The sequence below is a fragment of the Lupinus angustifolius genome, chromosome LG17 (assembly GCF_001865875.1).
Source record: "Lupinus angustifolius cultivar Tanjil chromosome LG17, LupAngTanjil_v1.0, whole genome shotgun sequence".
Taxonomy (NCBI): domain Eukaryota; kingdom Viridiplantae; phylum Streptophyta; class Magnoliopsida; order Fabales; family Fabaceae; genus Lupinus; species Lupinus angustifolius.
Genome location: NC_032025.1, coordinates 12,671,828 through 12,686,113, shown reverse-complemented (window position 1 = coordinate 12,686,113; position 14,286 = coordinate 12,671,828).

The following is a 14,286-nucleotide window of genomic DNA, read 5'->3' as shown; positions in this document are numbered from 1 at the left end:
ATTATGAGCATATTGCATAAAGGAGATTTTTCATACATAACATGATTAACACTTATTTTAGTATGCATACATGATTTTGGGCACTTATAATGATATCTTTTTCAAAGCCAGACATCATGCATACATCATTCATGTTAGAGGTTCATGCATAAAAAACAAAGTCGTTTTGGAAACCCTTAATTGATTAAGCCTTTATCTAATCCATTAAGTAAGTTTTTGTTTTGGAATCTTTGACATTTTAAAGAAACTTTAGTCGATTAAGTAATTGTTTTAATCGATTATCCCCAATAGAACAGTTTCAAAACAAAATGGAATTTTGCTAACTTTATCATATGTAAAGGTAGCAATTAGATTGAATTACGACATATATTCATGGTTTTAGAACTCTGAAAAACAAGAATTTTCAAGAGTGATTGATTGAGAAAAGAAGAAAAGATAGCATTTTCATATCTAGAGAGTTTCAAAGATTTCATTTTGTGAATCTTTATGTTCATACTCATCTCTGTATGTGAAGTTCATCAAAGGATTGTGTGCAGAATTTTTAGTGTATTATATAACACATTCTAGGTGCATTGGAAGTTGTACACAAACTTTACGGTAGTTATTTGCGGATTTATTTCTTTGTGGGTGTAAGGTATCACCTAGATGAGAAGAGAGAAATCATGAGAAATCCTTGGCTACAGTCCAGGTCCAAGAGAAGTCTTGTTCAAATACTTGGTTAGAAGTGACGGAGTATCATTAGAAGTTAGGTCCAAGGGAAATCTTGGTGAAGAAGAACTTGTATCAAACAATCGATTTCTTTTAGTGAAGCAAATATCCCAATATCAGAAGGGGAAGCCTAGATGTAGTTTGCATGTGGACAAGTAAATGAATCAGGATAAAATCAGGTGTGTTTTCTTCTCTTTACCCTACTTTTTGCTTACTCACAATTATCAGTTTCTTGCATCGTTTAAACATCATTCTTTAACTAATCTTTGCATAAGTAACTTGATTTGTTAATTGCACTCTATATTCATTTGTTAGAGCATATTAATTTTGGGATAATCTTTGACTTCTTGTTGTATCAAAAGAATCAAGAACCAAAATATTTTCAAGAAAACAACTTAATTAATCTATTAAGTCTACATATAATCGATTAAGTATGTAATTGATTAAATTTTCTGCGTGTTAATTGATTAACTTTCACTTTAATTGATTAAAACTAGTTCTGTTTGAAAATATCTTTTGCATTTCGATTCGAGTTCATTTGTAATCAGTACCACCAATTCACCCCCTCTCTATGTGAAGATAGAGCCCTTGTTAACCAACAAGTGGCATCAGAGCTAGTTCGTACATACTAGATTAACTACTAATTCTTGTGATCCTAGGGATAAACACAATGGGCTCTACAAATTCTTTTACTGGTGAAGGATCCTCTATCAATCGTCCTCTGGTATATAGTGGAGAAGGCTATGCCTACTAGAAATTCAAAATGAAGATCTTTTTTTAGGCCATTGATACAGACATTTAGGAATTCGTACAAAATTTACATCACATTCCACTACACATAGTGTAAGGAGAAACTAATGAGAAATGAAAGAGTCTATGGATCGATGACAAAAGCGAAAAGTGTGGAATAATTTGAAGCCTAAGAATATCATTACTTTTGCACTTTCATTTGATGATTTCTTTAGGGCTTCACAATGAAAAAGTGCCAAGGAAATGTGGGATACTTTACAAGTAACCCTTGAAGGTACTAGTGAAGTCAAACGTGCTAGATTGAATGTTTTAACGCATGATTATGAATTGTTTTGCATGTTTCCAAATGAATCAATTAGTGACATGAAAAAACATTTTATGCATATTATTAGTCATCTTGTTGCATTACATAAAGTGTTTGCTAATGGTAAATTGACTAACAAAGTTTTAAGATATCTTGATAGGGCATGGCAACCTAAAGTGACAACTATTATGGAATCCAAGGACTAAGATTCAATGTCACTCACAGTACTTTTAAGAAAGATTCAAGAGCATGAGGTGGAGTTGGGTCATTTGACATAACATGAAGAATCGGAAAATAGGAAGAAATGCATCTCTCTCAAAGCTACAAAAACTCAAGAGGAGACACCTTGTGATAAAGACTCTATTCCTCTGATATTGAGGATGAAACCATGGCTCTCCTTGCAAATAATTTAAGCAAATTATTGAATAAGAAAGAAGGACTCAGAAGGTTTCAACAGAAAGAACCAAGAGACTTAACCAAGAGGAGCAAGAATACAAAGGACAAGATAACTTGCCATGAGTGTGGAAAGGTAGGACACATGAAAATTTCCTATCCTACCTATCTCAAAAGGGTTGAGAATGACAAGAACGAATCACGGGATATGAAGACTATGAAGGCCTATATCGTGTGGAGTGTACCCGATGAAGAAGCCTCATCAAGCACCTTAGGCGATGATCAATCGGCCAAATTATGCCTTATGACTCAAAATCACGAAACTTGTGAAACAAGCAAGCAAGGCAACTCAAGTGATGTTAGTATGTCTGATTCTGATTATGAATCTAATAATTCCCCCATGTATGATGTTTTATATGGTGCTTGCTTTGAATTACATGAAGAACTTCAAAATTTGGATAGTCGATCGAAAAAGAGTCATTTTGGTGCATGGATAGAAAATTTTAGAAATGCAGAAATTTATTCATAAACATCATATCCAAAATCAAATTTAGATCTCATTTATGCTAACTCTACATGTGATTGTTCTTCTAAATTAACTATGACACCCTCTTACAAAAAATGTCCAGTTTTAGAAAAAGGCAATGCATATTTGAAAGAAAATTTTGAAAATTTCTCTAAGGGTAGCCGTAAGTTGGATAACTTGCTTAAACAACACACAAATGTTGGTAATAGATTTGGTTTGGGATTTACACATGCTAAAAAAGCGATCACACAAGAAATATGTTCATTTTTTCAAAAAATTCAAACCATAAGTCTCCTACATGTTTCTATGGTGGTATGTATGGTCATATTTCTAATTATTGTCATATTAGATTGCGTGGTCTACCCAAAGGTGAATATGTTTGGATTGAAAAGGGACAAGATCCGAAGAAATCTAACATTAAGGAACCCAATACTATTTGGGTACCTAGAACAAGCAAGTGGTCATTGTTTTGTAGGTGTGCCTAAGGACATTTGGACATCAATGGTGTATGAACAACAGATTTTCTAGCCACGTTATGGGTGATAAGTCCAAGTTTATTGAGCTTTCACCAAAGGAAAGGGTCATGTTACATATAGTGATAACAATCAAGACAAGATACTTAGGGTTGGTGAAATTGGTAATGCTTTACAAACTATCTTTGAGAATGTGTTCTATGTGGAAGGCTTGAAGCATAACCTTCTAAGCATTAGCCAAATGTCTGATAAAGGTAATAAAGTAATCTTTAACTCCAAGTGTTGCCTTATTTCAAGTGACAATGACGATAGTGTTAAATTTATTGGTCATAGAACTAATAATATATATATATATATATATATATATATATAGTTGATTTGGATATCTCCTCACTATTTTCAAAGTGTCTTATTTCAAAATAGGATAATATTTGGATTTGGCATAAGCGAGCTGTCCATATCTATTTGGATTTGGCTAGAACGCTGTTGAACAAGAGCAAAGTGCCCAAATACTTTTGGGTGATTGTGGTACATACCGCTTGTTATGTTATGAATAGAATACTCTTGAGGCATATTCTTAATAAAAACCCCTATGAATTGTTTAAAGTAGAATATTTCACATTTTCATGCCTTTGGATGTAAATGCTTTATGTTGAACAATGGAAAAGAACTTTTAAGAAAATTTGATTCCAAGGCTGATTTAGGAATATTTCATAGGTATTCTAGTCATAATGATGTGAACCCTTTTGGGAAAGGTTCCTTGCACGATCTATCTTGGTTGGTGTACGGCCAAGCTCATGGTTGGATTGAGCTTTTGTTAATGAGTAAGCAGCAGAATTGAATAAGTAAGATAAAAGAAGGCGGATTAGACTTGAGGTGATAGGCGCCACAACGCTTTGAGGTTTTGATAAGTCAAGGAGATGCTCTCCACAAGAACTTCTAATCTTGGTTCAACCAAGAAGGTTTGGAGAATGCACAATGCTACCATAAGGATTTAATCCTCAATATAATATGAATATACTCAACACTTGGTGTGCCAAGATGCTTGTCTCGGACAAGCGTTCCTCGATCAGGCTTGGTGCCTAATGCACCTAGCCCTATGCCATGGTCAGAATTTCCTCGGCTAGGTTTGGTGCCTGATGCACCTGGCCTCATCCCAAGGTCACATTTAGTGCCTTGACCTGTCTCATGCACATGGCCTAGTCCACCCATGGCTTGGTCTGAACCATGGACCAAGATGATATTGAGCATCTTTGCACCCCCCTTGGGCTATCTTTGGCTCACCATCATGGATCAACTGAAAGTGCAAAGTTTCAAGATAGCACTATTAGCTTGCCTATGTTTTGATGAAGACAAGGAATTAGTAAAAGCTTAAAGATATCTCAACAAATCAACATACCAAGGACTCCAGAGCTTAATGTCTAGACTAGTGTCATAAATAGAGTAATCATTAGTAGTCCTAGATATGTGTCTTAGTTATTGAGTCTAGGTTAGGTAAACCTAGATACAAATCTCACAAGTCCTAAAAACTATCATATCATTTACATGAGACATGCCATCTAGATTATTATATGTTCATGCATTAATCATACATGTTATTTGTGCATCTTAGGCATAACATAATGGTAAAACATGTATATTTGATAAGCATAACATATAGGTAGTTTACCATTTAATCTCTTACCTGGAAATATGCCAGTTAATCGATTAAGCAAGGCATTAATCATTAACGTGAAATCAGTTTTAATCAGTTTTAACAGATAACTAAAAAACAGAATTCAGTTATTCTCAACAGCCCGTTACTCGATTAAAAGGGCCCTTAATCGATTAACTGGGCGTTAAACAACTTTTCTATATAAACTGTGAGTTTACACCATGCTTAAAACATTCATTCATTCAATTTTAGAATTGCAAAGTTGCATATTTTCGTGCTCATTGTATGTCATATAGGCAGAGAGAATGCATATGAGATAGTGTGAGATAGAATCATGCTTAGGGATTAAAATGTCATCCAATTGCATGTGATTAAATGTATTCATCATTCTATCTCTTATTGTATGATTCTTTCATTTCTTTTAGAGATTTCATAGGGTAGAAATTATATGTTTCTGCATGATTTTGATCTTATACATATTCTTGATAATTAGTATAGGGTTTATAGTTGATCTTTAATTATAATATTTGATACATTTTGTGCTTCATAATACTCTGTTTTTGTGTTATTTTTGTAATAAGGAAAGTCATCTCTTGGTGTCTTACCACCAACGAGAATCAGTGAGTCTTCACCAAGACTTCGAGGTCTTGAGTTTAGAACATACTCTTGATTGGGGCTAGATCGTAGGAAAGGTTTTCCTAGGCGATTAGAGTGGTCAAACCAAGGTAGGGGTTCTGGGAATTCAAGAAGGTAGCATCTAAGGTCTTGTAATTGGAAGTGTGTACGTAATAAACATTTGTTTCAGTTTTAGTGAAGAAAATCTCCCGAGATCGGAAGGGGAGGACTGAATGCAGTTTTGCAGTGGACCGCAAAACTAACCATTATAAAATCCTTGTTGCAGGATGTTTCTTACCCTTATCTCTATACTTTTTCAAGTTGTTTTAATTGCCTATTTTAGTTGATAATTTGAATATTGTGATTCTGCTATATAAAGATTAATTTTGTTCAAATATATCTATTGTATCATTTCTGTATAATCGATGAGTGGTTGTGCAATCAAGCCATTCAACAACTGTCTGTTTTGTGTGACTTAATTGATTAAGTCATTACTTTAATCGATTAAGTGAGTGTTTTCCAGAATAAGGGCTTTGGTGCCAAAAGCAGTATTTGGGAACCGCGACGCCTATTCAACCTTATGGTGTGTGTTGCGCTTAAATCTTATGGATGAAGCAGCAACTTAAGGACTTTTGACTTAATCTAGAAAAAATTCCTATAAAATGTGATAATACAAGTGCCAGAAACCTATCCAAGAATCCCGTTTTGCATTCAAGAACCAAGTATATATAAATTAGACATCATTTCTTGCGTGGCCATGTACAAAAAGGCGATTGTGTGCTTGAATTTCTAGAAACTACTAAGCAATTGGCTGATATTTTCACCAAGCCCCTCTCACGAGATACCTTCTATGTTCTTCGAAGAGAACTTGGAATCTTTGATGAAAATTATCTTGATTAAAATTGTCTAAAACTTTATTATGTGCTTCGCATGTTAAATATCTTATATGCTTCAAAATGTATATTTATTGAATGCATTACATTCCTAATATAACTCATGATCTACCATGATAAATTCTAAATGTATATGTGTTTGATTAAAAACAAATAGCTTCATAAATTTTGGAAATCTTTGCATGCTTTTAAAATCGAAAAACCTCTTGTTTCTACAAATTTGATATCAGTTAATCGATTAACCATAATCCTTAATCGATTAAAATGAGTTCCAGTAGCAAACATTTTATTTTTCACGAAATTTAATCAATTAACGTCCTACTTTATCGATTACCTGGACTCATTTCTCTGAAAATCTAGAATTTTAAACTATGAGAGTATGAGTAATCGATTAAATACAGCTCTTAATCAATTAACGACAGCAGATAAATTAGAAACAGTAGCATTTTTGCCATTTTTTCAAACCCTCTCTTCCCCCTTTTCTCTCCAAATCTCAGAAGCAATAGCAAAAATTCAAATCTTTAGCTTAAAAGAAGAATTAAACCTTCACCTATACCCATATTGCACCTAATTTCATCCCACTTTGTCTCAAATCCGCCAAGAAACCTCATTCCCAATTCCAAACCCTAAGCTTAGGTTCCCTCCCTTATCCTTCTTCTCCTCTCATACACTCATGGTTTTCGCTTAAAAATGGAAAGAGGACGTTCGAAGAGGTTCTAGACAACTCCTCATCGCACTCGTAGGCCTCCTACTACTTCATCTTCGAATCCGAGTGTGAGGCACGATCGTGGAGATCCCTACTACTCTCTCATACTTCAGGAGACTCGATTGTCAAAGTTTCAGGGAAGGAAACCAACCATAAGGTATGTTGATCTAACCTGGATGGTGGAACAAAATTTTGAGTTTCCGCAAGGTATGCAAGCTCAGGGAGCTGTGATGTTTCTAGAATTAACAGGAAATCTATACCCCGTGTTAATTAGATAATTTTATGCCAACTTTCGATATAAGGATGGCAAGTATTGGTCTATGGTTTCTGGAAATTTATTTGAGATGGATAGTGATATTTTTATGAATGTGGGTGGCTTATCCACTAATGGTGCTGCCTAGGTGATTGTGAGTGGCTTAAGGATTTTGAAGCTGCTGAGGTTCAAAAATCATGTTTGAGAGGTCCCCATCCGTATATCCAAGTAGAACTAACAAAAGATGGTTCATTATCTGTAGAGAATAGATTGCTTCACTATTTGATAGCTTACATTTTAGTTCAGAGGAATACAAGTCATGCACAACCTACTGTGAATGATCTGAAATTCATGTATGTTGTTAAGGAAAATATTATGATTAATTGGCCTGAGGAGATCCTGAAGGTCATGTATAATGTCTCTATCTCGCAATTCAAGTTGCTGCCCTATAGTATATTCATTTCGAGGATATTGATTATCTGCATATTGACGTATCGGATACCATCATCACGGAGACTTCTAATAAATATCACCTTGTTGGTGAAAGCCTAATCCACAAGATGGGTATCTACAAGTATGAAAGTACTTGACAATCCCAAGAGGATTACACTACCGTGGATTTGGATCTATCTGATGATGAGGATCAAGCTGGAACCGATCAGCCTAATGTAGGAACTCAGGGGGAGCCGACTGAAAACGCGTCGCAGGAATCATCCTTTGGATTAGCTCAATTAGATGCCATGGAGAAAAGGCTGAATAATAGAATGGATCTACATTTTCAGTCTTTGAAGGACTCCTACCATACAAATTTGGAGCAATTTGAGGAACGTCAGATTGCCTACATTGATAACCACTATCAGGCTATGAGGAGCTTTGTTCAGAACATTGATGGGGCACAAAATGTGAGGTTTTGTGTAGAATTCGAAAAGCTAACATTCCTCATCTAGGGTGATAGTAGCTTGATTGTTCCTGATGACAGAGATCCATCTCTTCATCCCAAGATTAGAAGACCTTAGACCTTAGGTTGCCTTAGGTTTAGTTCTTCTATATGGCTAATTTTCAGGATTATTGCTGCTTTGTACTATTGAGACATATTTTCTCTTATGCTTTTTGGGTTGTAACTCTAACTATCTACTTTTGTTGAACTACTATGACTTGATATGCATTCCATTTGAACTTAAATCATTACTATATTGGTTTTTAAAATTGCGTACATAACATGCTTATCTATGTCAAATATAGTATGAATATATGTTTAATGGTACTTGATCATGATTGATTATATGCTCTCTTATGTTTGATTGAGCCTGTTGTTTGAATGCTATAATAAATATGCTTGATTAGTTCTTGTATAACCTTCCATGCTATTAAATCAGTCCAATTACTAAATTCTGTCATTTTAATCGATTAACATGTTCATTTAATCAATTAAACGCTAATCAACATGCGCACATGTTCAATTTTTCCTTCAATTGGTTAATTAATTACATTTCCAATATTAATTGATTAATTACAATTTTATTTCATTACATAACTCTTATTACTTTAAACCAAAATTCATTAGTTTATCTTTTTGATAATGTCAAAAGGGGGAGAAAGGTTGCTTTGTTGTTTGATGTGTGCAGGTTGTAAATAAAATTCAGCTTCTTTTGTTAATGAGTAAGCAGCAGAATTGAATAAGTAAGATAAAAGAAGGCGGATTAGACTTGAGGTGATAGGCGCCACAACGCTTTGAGGTTTTGATAAGTCAAGGAGATGCTCTCCACAAGAACTTCTAATCTTGGTTCAACCAAGAAGGTTTGGAGAATGCACAATGCTACCATAAGGATTTAATCCTCAATATAATATGAATATACTCAACACTTGGTGTGCCAAGATGCTTGTCTCGGACAAGCGTTCCTCGATCAGGCTTGGTGCCTAATGCACCTAGCCCTATGCCATGGTCAGAATTTCCTCGGCTAGGTTTGGTGCCTGATGCACCTGGCCTCATCCCAAGGTCACATTTAGTGCCTTGACCTGTCTCATGCACATGGCCTAGTCCACCCATGGCTTGGTCTGAACCATGGACCAAGATGATATTGAGCATCTTTGCACCCCCCTTGGGCTATCTTTGGCTCACCATCATGGATCAACTGAAAGTGCAAAGTTTCAAGATAGCACTATTAGCTTGCCTATGTTTTGATGAAGACAAGGAATTAGTAAAAGCTTAAAGATATCTCAACAAATCAACATACCAAGGACTCCAGAGCTTAATGTCTAGACTAGTGTCATAAATAGAGTAATCATTAGTAGTCCTAGATATGTGTCTTAGTTATTGAGTCTAGGTTAGGTAAACCTAGATACAAATCTCACAAGTCCTAAAAACTATCATATCATTTACATGAGACATGCCATCTAGATTAGTATATGTTCATGCATTAATCATACATGTTATTTGTGCATCTTAGGCATAACATAATGGTAAAACATGTATATTTGATAAGCATAACATATAGGTAGTTTACCATTTAATCTCTTACCTGGAAATATGCCAGTTAATCGATTAAGCAAGGCATTAATCATTAACGTGAAATCAGTTTTAATCAGTTTTAACAGATAACTAAAAAACAGAATTCAGTTATTCTCAACAGCCCGTTACTCGATTAAAAGGGCCCTTAATCGATTAACTGGGCGTTAAACAACTTTTCTATATAAACTGTGAGTTTACACCATGCTTAAAACATTCATTCATTCAATTTTAGAATTGCAAAGTTGCATATTTTCGTGCTCATTGTATGTCATATAGGCAGAGAGAATTGCATATGAGATAGTGTGAGATAGTATCATGCTTAGGGATTAAAATGTCATCCAATTGCATGTGATTAAATGTATTCATCATTCTATCTCTTATTGTATGATTCTTTCATTTCTTTTAGAGATTTCATAGGGTAGAAATTATATGTTTCTGCATGATTTTGATCTTATACATATTCTTGATAATTAGTATAGGGTTTATAGTTGATCTTTAATTATAATATTTGATACATTTTGTGCTTCATAATACTCTGTTTTTGTGTTATTTTTGTAATAAGGAAAGTCATCTCTTGGTGTCTTACCACCAACGAGAATCAGTGAGTCTTCACCAAGACTTCGAGGTCTTGAGTTTAGAACATACTCTTGATTGGGGCTAGATCGTAGGAAAGGTTTTCCTAGGCGATTAGAGTGGTCAAACCAAGGTAGGGGTTCTGGGAATTCAAGAAGGTAGCATCTAAGGTCTTGTAATTGGAAGTGTGTACGTAATAAACATTTGTTTCAGTTTTAGTGAAGAAAATCTCCCGAGATCGGAAGGGGAGGACTGAATGCAGTTTTGCAGTGGACCGCAAAACTAACCATTATAAAATCCTTGTTGCAGGATGTTTCTTACCCTTATCTCTATACTTTTTCAAGTTGTTTTAATTGCCTATTTTAGTTGATAATTTGAATATTGTGATTCTGCTATATAAAGATTAATTTTGTTCAAATATATCTATTGTATCATTTCTGTATAATCGATGAGTGGTTGTGCAATCAAGCCATTCAACAACTGTCTGTTTTGTGTGACTTAATTGATTAAGTCATTACTTTAATCGATTAAGTGAGTGTTTTCCAGAATAAGGGCTTTGGTGCCAAAAGCAGTATTTGGGAACCGCGACGCCTATTCAACCTTATGGTGTGTGTTGCGCTTAAATCTTATGGATGAAGCAGCAACTTAAGGACTTTTGACTTAATCTAGAAAAAATTCCTATAAAATGTGATAATACAAGTGCCAGAAACCTATCCAAGAATCCCGTTTTGCATTCAAGAACCAAGTATATATAAATTAGACATCATTTCTTGCGTGGCCATGTACAAAAAGGCGATTGTGTGCTTGAATTTCTAGAAACTACTAAGCAATTGGCTGATATTTTCACCAAGCCCCTCTCACGAGATACCTTCTATGTTCTTCGAAGAGAACTTGGAATCTTTGATGAAAATTATCTTGATTAAAATTGTCTAAAACTTTATTATGTGCTTCGCATGTTAAATATCTTATATGCTTCAAAATGTATATTTATTGAATGCATTACATTCCTAATATAACTCATGATCTACCATGATAAATTCTAAATGTATATGTGTTTGATTAAAAACAAATAGCTTCATAAATTTTGGAAATCTTTGCATGCTTTTAAAATCGAAAAACCTCTTGTTTCTACAAATTTGATATCAGTTAATCGATTAACCATAATCCTTAATCGATTAAAATGAGTTCCAGTAGCAAACATTTTATTTTTCACGAAATTTAATCAATTAACGTCCTACTTTATCGATTACCTGGACTCATTTCTCTGAAAATCTAGAATTTTAAACTATGAGAGTATGAGTAATCGATTAAATACAGCTCTTAATCAATTAACGACAGCAGATAAATTAGAAACAGTAGCATTTTTGCCATTTTTTCAAACCCTCTCTTCCCCCTTTTCTCTCCAAATCTCAGAAGCAATAGCAAAAATTCAAATCTTTAGCTTAAAAGAAGAATTAAACCTTCACCTATACCCATATTGCACCTAATTTCATCCCACTTTGTCTCAAATCCGCCAAGAAACCTCATTCCCAATTCCAAACCCTAAGCTTAGGTTCCCTCCCTTATCCTTCTTCTCCTCTCATACACTCATGGTTTTCGCTTAAAAATGGAAAGAGGACGTTCGAAGAGGTTCTAGACAACTCCTCATCGCACTCGTAGGCCTCCTACTACTTCATCTTCGAATCCGAGTGTGAGGCACGATCGTGGAGATCCCTACTACTCTCTCATACTTCAGGAGACTCGATTGTCAAAGTTTCAGGGAAGGAAACCAACCATAAGGTATGTTGATCTAACCTGGATGGTGGAACAAAATTTTGAGTTTCCGCAAGGTATGCAAGCTCAGGGAGCTGTGATGTTTCTAGAATTAACAGGAAATCTATACCCCGTGTTAATTAGATAATTTTATGCCAACTTTCGATATAAGGATGGCAAGTATTGGTCTATGGTTTCTGGAAATTTATTTGAGATGGATAGTGATATTTTTATGAATGTGGGTGGCTTATCCACTAATGGTGCTGCCTAGGTGATTGTGAGTGGCTTAAGGATTTTGAAGCTGCTGAGGTTCAAAAATCATGTTTGAGAGGTCCCCATCCGTATATCCAAGTAGAACTAACAAAAGATGGTTCATTATCTGTAGAGAATAGATTGCTTCACTATTTGATAGCTTACATTTTAGTTCAGAGGAATACAAGTCATGCACAACCTACTGTGAATGATCTGAAATTCATGTATGTTGTTAAGGAAAATATTATGATTAATTGGCCTGAGGAGATCCTGAAGGTCATGTATAATGTCTCTATCTCGCAATTCAAGTTGCTGCCCTATAGTATATTCATTTCGAGGATATTGATTATCTGCATATTGACGTATCGGATACCATCATCACGGAGACTTCTAATAAATATCACCTTGTTGGTGAAAGCCTAATCCACAAGATGGGTATCTACAAGTATGAAAGTACTTGGCAATACCAAGAGGATTACACTACCGTGGATTTGGATCTATCTGATGATGAGGATCAAGCTGGAACCGATCAGCCTAATGTAGGAACTCAGGGGGAGCCGACTGAAAACGCGTCGCAGGAATCATCCTTTGGATTAGCTCAATTAGATGCCATGGAGAAAAGGCTGAATAATAGAATGGATCTACATTTTCAGTCTTTGAAGGACTCCTACCATACAAATTTGGAGCAATTTGAGGAACGTCAGATTGCCTACATTGATAACCACTATCAGGCTATGAGGAGCTTTGTTCAGAACATTGATGGGGCACAAAATGTGAGGTTTTGTGTAGAATTCGAAAAGCTAACATTCCTCATCTAGGGTGATAGTAGCTTGATTGTTCCTGATGACAGAGATCCATCTCTTCATCCCAAGATTAGAAGACCTTAGACCTTAGGTTGCCTTAGGTTTAGTTCTTCTATATGGCTAATTTTCAGGATTATTGCTGCTTTGTACTATTGAGACATATTTTCTCTTATGCTTTTTGGGTTGTAACTCTAACTATCTACTTTTGTTGAACTACTATGACTTGATATGCATGCCATTTGAACTTAAATCCTTACCATTTTTGTTTTTAAAATTGCGTACATAACATGCTTATCTATGTCAAATATAGTATGAATATATGTTTAATGGTACTTGATCATGATTGATTATATGCTCTCTTATGTTTGATTGAGCCTGTTGTTTGAATGCTATAATAAATATGCTTGATTAGTTCTTGTATAACCTTCCATGCTATTAAATCAGTCCAATTACTAAATTCTGTCATTTTAATCGATTAACATGTTCATTTAATCAATTAAACGCTAATCAACATGCGCACATGTTCAATTTTTCCTTCAATTGGTTAATTAATTACATTTCCAATATTAATTGATTAATTACAATTTTATTTCATTACATAACTCTTATTACTTTAAACCAAAATTCATTAGTTTATCTTTTTGATAATGTCAAAAGGGGGAGAAAGGTTGCTTTGTTGTTTGATGTGTGCAGGTTGTAAATAAAATTCAGCTTCCGTCGGCTAGCTATGCACTTTAACTTCGAAATCAACAACCTTGACCATCTTCAAGCTATGCATCAAAACAAAATTTGGTGTGGATTTTGTCATCATAAAAAAAGGGAGATTGAAAGTGCAAAGTGTCAAGATAGCACTATTATCTTTCCTATCTTTTGATGAAGACAAGGAATTAGTAAAAGCTTAAAGATAACTCAACAAATCAACATGACAAGGACTCAAGAGCTTTATGTCTAGACTAGTGTCATAAATAGAGTAATCATTAGTAGTCCTAGATATGTGTCTTAGTTATTGAGTCTAGGTTAGGTAAACTTAGACGCAAATCTCACAAGTCCTAAAAACTATCATATCATTTACATGAGACATGCCATCTAGATTATTATATGTTCATGCATTAATCATACATG